We start from the raw sequence: 12,982 nt of genomic DNA on the forward strand, positions 1-12,982 counted from the left end.
GAAATCCATGCCCCATGGATTGTGAACACTGGCTATAGCTGCAAAGCATGAGCACTGGCCATCAGTAACCTTTTGGGGGTATAATGGACACTCAACCAGATTCAGGCTAGGTGCAGTGGATAACAGGGCTTTTTTGTGGGGGTGGGGTCATCATTGAGCCTCATGCCCTAGGCAATTCAACCATGACTTACATCCCCAGCATGCGCTGCTAAAAACGACCTGCTTCAGTATACACAGCAAAATATATGTTTGCTAAAGGAAGTTTAGAGTCCTTTCATTAAATGAGGAACTCGCTATCTCACACCACCAATGGATTCAGTGTTCTACATCCCTCTATGGTAACTTAAAAATGTTCTCTCATCTTCAACACCATCCTGTTGCATCAGGCTGGCCTATAATGTTATTTATGAGATTTCCCAATCAGCAGGTTCTCCCAAGACGCCAATACGGGCTGGGAAATGTTACCCTTATTTTGCACTGCCTACTGTGCAGCCAACTCGTCCCCAGCCCTATTGACCTAGAAGAGGGAGCACACCTGTTGGCAAGTCTTCTGATTTCCAAACCTCCTTCCCTCCTTTAAATTTCAATTACAGAGCATAGCTCTTTGACTATGTCCAATACAGAGTCAGCAAACCTATTGTTCTGTAATCCCTCTTGCCGACTGGCCCCCAGGGGATTTGAAGAAATTTCTCCACATGACGTTTCTCAGAGGGCTCTTAGGTTGGACATGTTACTGTGCCTGACATATCGTTGAATGTCTGCACAGGTCTCCACTACCTTTTGAATTGAAATGTTTTCCATAGGAATTTTCTATTGGAACAAACCATGCTCACACTCACTCATCCTCAGCACTTTATAATACACAATCATTTGCACCTTCGTCTTAGATGTAATCAGTAGTGCTTTTAGGTAATGTTTAATTCCCTTCACTCCTTCTTTGTCCCTCTGGGTTGTAAAAATGCATTAAAATAAGTAGAACACATGTTAGGCTGGAACCGAACAGCAAGAACTAATTTGCCAAATAGCTCTTTTTCAGCTGGAATTTGGCTGAATACTTACTTGAAGCCGAAGTTCAGTACACCAATACTCTTAAGGCAACAACTGTTCAAACACCAATCTACATATTCACAAAACCTGCGTGCTCTGGTGGAACACACTCCTGTCTGAGCTACACCAGTGAAAAAGCTCATAACAAACAGGCACACAAAGAGGAAACCAGTAAACAGACCTTGTCTTGCTGTGGCCTGGCCTATTTGGAATGCTTCTGCAGTATATGAAGGACCTCAAGACCCTGTTCTTAAAGCAACTAAGATGGATAATTTAGGACCTGCTACTCCACGGTATCTACAGTCCCTGTATTATGTGATATCCAAGATATTAAATCTACCTGTGAGGATAGCTCAGGGGCAACGTGCTCGCCTTGGAAGCAAGATGACACGGAACAACACAAGTTTGATCCTGAGGTCTGCGCTTAGAATCCTCTGGGTATTAAGCATGTTATAAATAACCGATCATATCATATCCTGCAACCTCCTGTGCAGTAGGACCCCTGCCGGCCCATAGCACTGGGGGTTTCCCAACAGCACTTTAAGATGAGCAGCAGCACCCTTGAGATGGATGGGGATGCAGATTAATACTCTCGCATCAAATCAATAATGACATCTTGATAGTTTGGCAAAGGGAGTCCGTTTAATGACAAGTACAAAAAACAGGGAGTTCATGGATATCAGCAATCGCTTGATCTTCCTTCTCGCTTCAACTCCAATTAATTTAAGAAAAAACACATCATTTATACCAAAACCTCGTCATCACTGACGTGTAACTCTTAAAACTTTTGTATGCAACTCTATTGGTTCTAGGAAGGTAAATTTAATATAGGCACTATATCTGTATATGATAACGGGTGGTGGAGATTGGATAAACACTGTCAGGTGGGGCATTTACGCCCTTCCTTCCAAATGGTTACTGTAGATGTCATTAAAAGTATGATGTCTCATTGGTTCTACTAACTACAGGATCCTAGATTACTTGGTCCATTATGATTGGGTTAGCAGCGTGCAGAATAGCCGGCCAGGTGCAGGGAGTTTGTCTGCTACCCCCAGCTTCCCTCCAATTATTGCTACAATCAATCTTCACCTCAGTGGTCATGTGTCAATTATTTCTTTGTGGTTGACCTTGAGACTGCTTCTTCATATGGAAAAGTTAAGACATATGTGCATGGCACAGGTCCATGCGTCGGTGTGAAAGTTTCATCACTTCTTGCTCGTCTGGTCACGTGATTTCGACACCGTAAAATCGTCTAATTCTTCATGCAATTTGTGTATTTGATTTAATTCTGCCAGCCATCTGCCATCTGTGGTTTATCTTGACCTTTCTGAACAGGATACTCTGTTCTTCTTTTCATAAATTGTATCCACTGTAGGTCTATTTCAGCCGATACGACCTTGGTTTCTTGGCACAATTTGCCTTCATTGGAGTTTCTCATCGTCTTTAATTCTCGATTTGTTTGCTGTGAAGCTCTCCTCTTGAGACCTTTAGTAACCGTTAGTCGATTCTGCTCTTGTGCATAGTTGAAGTATACTTATATAAAGTGCTCCTTTTGAGGTAGATACGTTTCGGTGGCTCTTGCCGCAAACTATTTTACTACTAAGCATAAGCAAGCCTCACGATTTCTTGCTTCTTGCGGTTCCTTGCATATGTACATGTTTAAACTAACTGAATATCTTCATCGCGCATGTGGCAGCATTTCTGACAGCTTGACATCAATTATTTCACTTTAGGCTCAGCATTTCACTTATCCGTGGTGTTTCGTCTTGTTTCATCATTCACAGGTTGTTACATCTTCTATATGTGAGTCAGTCGGGGTTTTCGTGACGTCATCATTCGCCTTCCTTTGGTATCTTTTTAGCTTCTTCAGGGATTGCATTCTGACACTCGTCATTCAGTCTCATTTGTCAATATGGTTTTCTCAATGGGTACTTTATTGTCCAGGTTTTCTTAGATGTTGGTACTTGAAAAGGTGCTGTTCTTCTGATAGGTACTGGACAGAGCCCAACTGCGGCTCTCTGCTGGTTTATTTGCTAATCATACGTCACACATTTCGGCGTGAATGTTCTGGTACTTCAAAATGGCTGGTAGGAGTGTGAATTGTGCTTGGTACCTCCTCTACAATCCCCCTCCACGACCAATGTTTCACCCCCAAACTCTTTGCACAGTGTTCTGTGCTTCCTATCATGGTTTATACCATATAGATCCAAATACAAATAAAGAAAACTAAAACCATTCTTGGGGAAACGTGGAAAGGGTAAGCAAGGATGCTTTGTGTTTTTTTAGGGCAGGGAATTGGGAGGGGAATGGTTTTGGCTTTTTAAGTTTTATCAGAGAAACAAGAGTGTGTAAGGGTAAAAAGGAAGGTCAAAGATGTTTTTCTTTTTATGGGGTAAACTGATTAAAAACTGAACAAAACCCAAGGAGACGCATGGGGACAAAAATAAAAAACAAAAGCACTCCAAGGAACACCAAACTGCACAAAAAAAATCACTAGCTCCAAATGCTTCTCGTACAACTTATCAAAATCTCACAATGCACCAAACACCATCCAAGTGTGAGCCTTACCTGTGTAGCACCTTCCCTCACAGCCTAGCAAACCCCATAAGGGAACAGCATTGATCTCCCTTTGCGTTATTCAAGGGATCTGATTGGCTGAGTGAACTCAATAAATATGCTTCAGAGGACTTTGACAGGCTGAACCGATTTGACAGATAATCCAAAGTGCAGCAATGGATGATGGGCCATCCAAATACTTGCATTCCAGATTGTACAGGTTTTAACACATTCAATCACTTTTCAGGTGACCCAGTCTGAATCTCAATGCTCTCAATAAGTCCAGTTTTAAGAGTTTTTTCAGTTCAATGTTCAACTCCTCCTTGACAACTTGAAAGGTCACACCCTGTGTAGTTCTGGGTGCACCATTCTCCTTAGGACAATATGCTGTTTGAATCCGTTCAGCAGTCTTAACCTTTTATTGACAAATTCAGGGTCATCCCTGGATTCACTTCTTCTTTTGACTCTAATATTGACAATATTTGGGACATCTGCCGAAGCGTCAATTCGATTTTGAAGGCCTTGGTCACTCCATCCCACCACAGAACAGCCATATTCTGCCATACAAACTTTGCAAATAACGATCGTGTTATGAACATTTCTTGCACATATAAAACCCATGTACACTTTGAAACCAGACGCTGATATATGAATTCGATGTTGTACTCCTTTGCTGCCTCGAAATGGCAAAATGACCTGGGGAGTAAGAGTAAGACATACGTGGCTAACGCCTTACTTTTACTTTCAAGCCTTACATTTGCCCTCTGGGGCTTAGAAAATAAGCCCCGATACGATTTTGTTTTCAAATTGCTTGTTTTCCCTTAAAAGAAGATCTTTTTTTTAAAGATTCACTGGTTTTCAAAGCAAATCATTTCTTTTTGCAAATATCTCTTTTGACAAACGGAATGATTGCTCTAATAAATCACTCTATTTGGCCTTGTAAGCAGGGCCTCTTTTTTAGGTTAAATAGGGTTGATTCGCCACATTTTGCAGTAAAGCACATTTTGGGGTAAACACATTCAGGGTAATTCATGGAATAAATGTGCGCCGAAATTTGTGGCGCAAGCTGGCGCAAGCGTGAAAAAGTTAGCGCATGCGCAAGGGTGCAATTCATGGACGGCCCTGCACGTGTTTTTCCTGGGATGTGCGCCAAATCCACGTGTGGCGCACACGGGCGCACACGAGCGCACATGTCACTGCGACATCCCGAACAATGTGCGCAATGTGCACAGCAAAAGGGCACAACATGTAGCGCACACACCAAAAAGGGGGCGAAACATGCGGAATGGAGAACAACGCGTGAAAAGGAGGATGTAACTGGGGAAGCATTGCTGGGAAATACACAGAATGCCCACATGCTCGCAAACTACACGTACTCATGGAATTGAATAGGGGAAACCCACGCACATCAAAAGACACGCACAGGCGTAAACACGTCCGCCACACCAAGGCAGGTGGAAGCGTCCCCGCGCAGTATAAAAGTGCGCACAAACAACAAACATGTTTATACAGCTACGATGAATGTCCTATTTCTCGCAGCACTGATCGTGGGACACCGCAGGAGGAGGAGAATAGCCAAGCCCCGCATTTGTTTACCCAGGACCAGCCTTTTTGGGATGCCTGATGGCCAGCTCTATGGCAGGTATAGGTTTCCAACTCATATCATCCTAGACCTGGTCACTGAGTGGGAGGATGACCTCAATTCACCCACCTTGTGCTCCCAAGCACTGAGCCCCTTGGAAAAGGTGCGCAATGTCCTGCATTTTCTGACCACTGGATCATTTCAGCAGACAACTGCCATAGTTGGGGGTGTATCACAGCCCACGCAGTCACGCTGCCTACACCAGGTGTTGGTAATCATGACTGCATGCCCCTCAGTCCGCAGGCACATATACATGTCCAGAACACCCGCAGAAAGGCAGGCCGTGGTCCAGGACATTTACAGGGTGGCACACTTCCCTAAAGTGCTTGGTGCCATAGATTGCACCCATGTGGCCCGACGTCCACCTAGGGCCGCTGAGAACATCTACCGCAACCGCAAGCACTGGCATTCCATCAATGTACAGGTTGTATGCAATGCCCATGGAATCATCACCTCTGTCTATGCAAACTATCCTGGGTCTACCCATGACAGTTTCATATACAGAATGTCCACCCTGAGTGGGGATCTGGAAGCTGGGAAGCATGGCGACACATGGCTCATTGGTGAGTACAAATGTCTGTGCACATGCATGCATATCACACACAGACAAATACACAAACCCAACTAATGACAACCATCCTCACCTCCCCAGGGGACAGTGCCTACCATCTGAGCAACCACATGATGACGCCAATACGGAACCCCACCACACCACCTCAGGTAAGATACAACAGAGCCCATATTACAACCAGAGGCATAGTGGAGCGCACATTCGGAGTGCTCAAGTCACGCTTCTGCTCCCTTGACTGCTCTGGCGGGCATCTACTATATGCACCCACAGTAGTGTGCAGGATCATTGTGCAGCATGTTTCCTGCACAATGTTGCAACATGGCGGGGCGTACCGGTGGACATGGTGGTGCCCCTACATCCCCAACCATAGGCACAGGCACTGCTCATGGGAGGGGAAAGGGCATGTGGCGAGGCAACCCGGACCCAGCTTGTGGCCACATTTTTCACTCCCACCCCTGTGGAGTGCACACACGCCTGGCACATACCAGGTGACAATTGATGACAACAAGACAGTCAACTGTCACAACCTTACCACCCTGAGAATGTTGCCACAGAAGTGCTACATTAGGTGCATCCCTAGCTACGTAAACATAACCAATCCTGTGTGACCAAAAGGAACACATGCAAGGTGCATATCACACCACCACCCTGCAAAACAGGCCATGAAAATCAATGGTATGTCATCCAAACCCTCCCAACCCCCATCACCCTCGTCAGCCACACCATGACATGGCATGCAAAAGCAAAAGAGAAAACCAAAAGCACAGCACATGACCAATTAAATACAAAGTGACATGTAATAAATGGAAAGAGGCCTGAGACAATCACACCTGACATGGAATCAGATGAAATGACCGACCAACAACCTCCCACACATACAAAGTCATACACAAATGCATGCCACCAGCGGTACCATCAACAAAAGACAGAATGCCTGTTGGCATGCACATTGACCAATCTAAATTTGCAAATCCCAAAACCGTGTGCTCTGTGTGTCTCCTGCAACACACCGCTCAGCACACAGCATAGTGAGCAGCCATTGTGTTGTCATGCACCTTGAGCATCATATAAAAAGGACAAGCAACAAAAATAACCCAGTGACGCATGTACATGATCCTCAAATGGTAAGTGATCATACGCTGCAGGGACACAGCATGCCAGAGAAGGCAATCTGTGTGCACGTGTGGGCATGGAAGGATGGTTGTATGTGTGGTGGTGCATTGTGTAAGTGTGTGTGTGTCAGTAGGGACATGCACTCAATACATGCATGTGAAATGAAGTGACCCTTGGTGTCCTGTACACATCACATGTGAACATTGCCCATGTCAAACCACACCAATCCCCTGACACCTGAAAAGTAAACCCAACACAGGAACAGCCATTGACCGGCAGAACACATCATGTGCATAGTACCCCACAATGACAATGTCAGAGAGTGCCCAATCACTATAGCCCAAGCGTACTGTCCGACAACAAAAGCCCCTCCCTCATTTCCTCATCACCATGACCTTCAGAAGAACTGTGTCTGAGGTCCGTCGGCTTCTTCCTTCTAGTCTACCTGGCTTCAGGATCCTCCTTCCCCTTGGTTTCCTTGTTCTTCCTTTCGTGTAAATAGGGTCCAGCCCCCTCAGATGCCACCTTGAGTGGTAAAAATACCAAATTGCAGAGAACTCCAGGGAGCCAAACCCCCAAACCTGGGAAAAAGCCTCTAGGCACCAAAAAACCTTGGAATAGTTAACAGTAGATGACTTGAAGTCACAGAATATGGCCAAGCACATGTCCAAGCTGAATGATAGAATAACTACCAAGGTATGTAAGTGACTTCAATCCAGCACTCCAACTAAGTCAATGCCTAGTCTGGGATGCCCAATGGAAGCCCTCATTTATATATTTTTATGTCAAAGTTCTTTAAATCTAGATGATGAACCCTTATATAACGCCCCTCTCTTTGAATCTCCCCGACCTCACTGAGCCAAGAAGTAGGTTTGTTTTGCAAATTAAAAGATTTATTTGAGTAATTGAACAATATATATATCACACTTTTATGAATAAATTAATATCTGAATAGCACACTTATGAATATGACAATGATCAGCAATGGGTAATGTTACAATCTCAACAATCTCTTTAATCAGTAAGGTGTAGGAATAGAAAGGATAACGTAGCCGAGAATACTTTATATGATTTAAGGAAATGCAATAATGGGAAAGAATGCAACACAGAAATAAACTTGATATGATTTCAACAAAAGACAATATGATCACTCTTTCCCCTGTGACCACTCACTCCCCCCACTATGCAATCTAAAGAGATCGAAATAAGGGCACACAGGTTTCAGGAATACAATTAATAATGCAGTTCAATCCCAGTTCCCCCATCAAGTTTAGAGAGACACAGGAATGATTTTAAACAGGCAAAATACTTTTGAATGTGATTGCAATGAAGGTGAACAATATGCTAAAATGATTTTAATTCCCTAAAGGATATTCAGCACTAGTGAGAGTTACTTTGGATTGGTTCAGGTCAACACTAGCAATGATTCATGAATGATTATCAGATTGAAAACAGAATTCAACAATTGCAAACAAGAAACAGCTATTTTGGCATGTGTTGAAATGGAGCTAAATGGCAATTTGTGGCAATTTTTCTGTTCCTCTGCGTGAGCAGTAAGTGCTTGACGCAGAGACACCATTTCAGCCTGGCGTGCCCTCTCTGAGGCCGCCATGCCCAGCCTGAGAGAGCGGGCTGTGGACTGTGGTGCCCGCTGCTGCAGATCCACCTGCATAGCAGGGGGTAGCATGGATTGGCCCACATGTTCCATGCTTTGAGCAATCTTATCAGTAGCTGCCCCCTGTTGTTCTGAATTGGCATACATGGATTGCTCCCACTCAGTATACCCCTGTGACGCACGGCCACCGTGTTGCCAGACTTGACACCAGGGGGGCCCAAGGAGCCATGGTCCTCGCTGGATTGACACCGCCCGCAGCTGCAGGACAACATCCATCCGTTGACATGATGCCTCAGGCACATCAGCAACTGCTGTGGAGAGTGACCGTGCATCCCGATCCACCACAGGCGGAGGTTCCAACACTGTCTGGCCCCTCAGTGCAGGTGTCGTGGACAGAAGATCGTCCACATCAGGATGACTCACCGTCGACGAATGGACATGACGCGCATCCAACTGAACATTGTTGTCAGAGTGATCATCAGAGCTAGACTGATTGCCAGCCCTGGACACGATGGTCTGGAACACAAGTGGGTTCTCGTGGTCTACCACCCACGACTCCCACTTGTGCCAGGTTGCTGATGTAATAGCAACCCTGTGTCTGGAATAAAATCTCCATCCTCTGCCTCCATTGCGTCATCATCTGTAATGAGGAAAAAAAGAAACATGAGTACACATGTCAGAGGCACATAACCCACACACACATAGACATCACATGGACAGCCAACACATGAAGCAGACATGTCACGCACAACTGAAATTCTGCCATGCATCCAGTGGCATTGATATGCAAACATATCCCAAAAGCAGAAATAGATGTGTGTAAATAGCGAAGGCTACACATGTACTGAATGTAGTATATCACCTCCATCACAGACCCCTTCTGTCAGGCACATATCACAGGCAGAAATGACAAATGGCAACAAAGAAATGGCACATACCATAAGCATGTTTGAACAGCCAAATGGCCAAAGCTGCAAGTGAATCCAAACACACCATGACACACGTACTATGCATGTACACATGTATCACTAAATCATCATCACCAAAATAGCTTCATCCATCTGCAGCTTGGCCCATACCTGGTGTCATGGGCCATGTAGACATAGTGAATGTCCCGAGCAAAGCGAGGGCCTGCAACCAGGCATGAGGGACCATAATGCCAAGTACAGTCTGAGCTGCCGGTCCATGAAGCCTTCAGAACACCCATTAGGGCCTGATACAGCACATTGTGCATTGATTGTGCCCTAAAACATTATTCAGTGTGTGAAATCATCACAGCCAGGCCCCACCAGATTAGCTAAGTGGGCCTGGGTGTACACATACTGCACAACAGTGCACCTTCAGGATTGTGCCAGTTGAACATAACGGGCGCAATGCTGAAAACGTGGTATTTGGAATGACATGCAGGGTTCTCGTCTGGACAATGCACATCATTTGGAATGCCTCTATGGCCGCGTCGACCTACTAGGACAGGTCGTCGGCACTGGGTTCATCCGGGTGCTGGATCTTCTTGCGACCCCCTCCTCAACTGAACCCCCTATGCGCCAGTCATCCTCCGTGCCATCTTCTGACCCAAGTATCACCTGGGCCCCCTGTGGAGCTGCCCCTGAGCCAGCGGCCAGGCTGGTAGAGGACACATCCCTAACAAAGTCAGGAGTCGGTGGTCAAGCAGGGGTGGCCATCCCACCAACTGGACCCCAGCAAGAGGAGGATGTGCAGGCATCAACAGGCAGGGCAACTGCACGGCAGCAGCAGGCTCAGGGTGGGAGCGATCATGGCTCGTGCCATCAATATCCCAGGAGGTCCTAGGATTGGGAGTGTCTGCTGTGTGGCAGCGGTTGGGCCAGCAAATAGATGAGGAGCGGCGGCGGGCAGAGAGGGCACAGATCACAATCGTCAGGGCAGAGAACTCAATGCACCGGGTGTTGAGGCGGGCTGAGTGCCTCGAGGCAACTCGCAGGGAGTTGGAGGAGACCATGGCTGCGAGACCTCGGGGCCAGGGAAGAGGCCCGCCGACATTGAGGTGGAGTTCGATGATGCCCTGGCCCGGGACATCAACGAGTGAGCCATCAGACTAGCCCGTCGCCTTTGTAAATAGTTATTTGGGTGTAGGTTTCCTTTTTTTTTTTCTTTGGGGTTATGCCCTGCCTTTTTGTAAATAGTTATTTATTAGGTAAGTTTTTGGTTAGATTTCCTTTGGATTGTTGGGCTCATGGACACTTGAATATTCATTTGTATATAGTTATGGACCTGGATTTACTTTATTTTTTGACCCATGGAGGAAAGCTTTGCTTTTTTTGGAACTTTGGGTTTTGTTTTATGGACTGACGATTTGGAGCCATTTAACTTTGGATTTTATTGATTACAGCCTTCATTTTTGTTGCTCAATTTGGGACATCCGGACTTGATTTTTTTTTTTTTTCTTATTGTGTGCTTTTGTTTTATTCATTCAATTTAGTATTAAATACCGTTTTCTTCTCTACTTTACTTCTGTGGTCTTCTCTCATTCGTTTTGTGCATGCCACAATGTGGGTTTTCTCAGACATGTGTCACCATTGTGTGGGTCATGGATGGAATGCTTTGTTGGGTGTTTGGACTGGGGTGGCATGGGGTGGGATTTGGGTGGCCATAAGGGCCATGGGTCTGGATTGTGATGACATGTTGGGTGGAGGGACATGAGTTGGGGCCTGCTGGCAGGTTGCCGTCACTATGGGTGGGGTGGGGGACATGAGTCGGGGCCTGCTGGTAGTTGCCATCAATGGGGGTAGGGTAGGGGACATAAGTCGGGGCCTGCTGGCAGTTGCCGTCAATGGGGGTGGGGTAGGGGACAAGAGTCAGGGCCTGCTGGCAGGTTGACATCAATGGGGGTGGGGTAGGGGACATAAATTGGGGCCTGCTGGCAGGTTGCAGTCAATGGGAGTGGGGTGGGGGACATGAGTCGGTGCCTGCTGGCAGGTTGCTGTCAATGGGGGTGGTGTGGGGGACATGAGTCGGGGCCTACTGGCAGGTTGCCGTCAATGGGGGTGGGGTGGGGGACATGAGTCGGGGCCTGCTGGCAGGTTGCCATCAAATGGGTGGGGTGGGGGACATGAGTCGGGGCCTGCTGGCAGGTTGCGTCAATGGGGGTGGGGGACATGAGTCGGGGCAAGCTGGTAGGTTGCCGTCACTGGGGGTGCAGCAGGGGACATGAGTTGGGGCCTGCTGGCAGGTTACCGTCAATGGGGGTGGGGTGGCGGGACATGTGTCAGGGCTCCCAAGTGCATGGTGTCATGTGGTCTGCCTGCGGGTCATGGTCTGGGGTGATGGGCTGGCTGCGGGTCATGGTCTGGGGTGATGGGCTGTCTGCGGGGCTTGGAATGGTGTGAAGTGCTGCCTGTTGGGCATGGTCTGGGGCGATGGACTGCCTGCGGGGCGTGGTCTGGGGTGATGGGATGCCTGTGGGGCATGGTCTGGGGTGATGGGCTGCCTGCGGGACATGGTCTGAGGTGATGGACTACCTGCGGGGCATGGTCTGGGGTGATGGGCTGGCTGCGGGGCATGGTCTGGGGTGATGGGCTGCCTGCGGCTCATGGACTTGGTGTATGGGCTTCCTGTTGGGCATGCCCAGGGGTGTAGGGTGGTCTCCTGTGGTGTGGGCTGCCTGCGGGTCATGGTCAGGGGTGATGGGCTGCCTGCGGGTCATGGTCTGGGGTGATTGACTGTCTGTGGGGCATGCCCAGGGGTGTAGGGTGGTCCCCTGTGGTGTGGGCTGCCTGCGGAGCATGGTCAGGGTGGATGGGCTGCCTGCGGGGCCTGGCCAGGGGTGTCGGGTGGTCCCCTGTGGTGTGGGCTGGGAAATCCATGAATACGTGGTGCGCCAGAATGCTGTTTAGCGCACACGGCTGGCTCACTCAGGCGCACACTCCCTCTCTGGGCTGCCCGCGTGCGCTGCTTCTGCACTGAATTCTATGAATTACCCCCATTGATTTTGGATCAATTAATTCATCCTAGGTGAACTTGTAATGTCCTAATTGTTATATCCGGTTACTCTAAGAAATGTGGGAAACAATGGGTCTAATAGCATGCATATGTATTCCTTATACTGGTTCTCCGTTTTAAGCTATGTCATGATGTTCCATAGAAAATAGCTCAGAAACAGAACGGTCTTTTCAGAGTGCCTTATGCCAACAGAGGTCACAGTTGTGGCTACCTGCAGAGCTGCCTCAGCATTTCAGTTTCCAAGGTCGATCCACTGAGACTCATGTTGCTCATGGCGTAGCATGAAATGCATGCATGAAATGGATGTGTACATATTTCACGCATGCATTTCACACCACGCCATATATCATCATATTTGTGGTGGAGAGTGCAAATTATAATTTACGATTCTGCCTCCCACTTCTCTCCGCCATACAAATACTTCACCATTTATGCCTGCAAAATGAATTGTGCCCATCTT

This window comes from Ambystoma mexicanum, chromosome 5q (assembly GCF_040938575.1).
Source record: "Ambystoma mexicanum isolate Mex_15411 chromosome 5q, UKY_AmexF1_1, whole genome shotgun sequence".
Lineage (NCBI taxonomy): Eukaryota > Metazoa > Chordata > Amphibia > Caudata > Ambystomatidae > Ambystoma > Ambystoma mexicanum.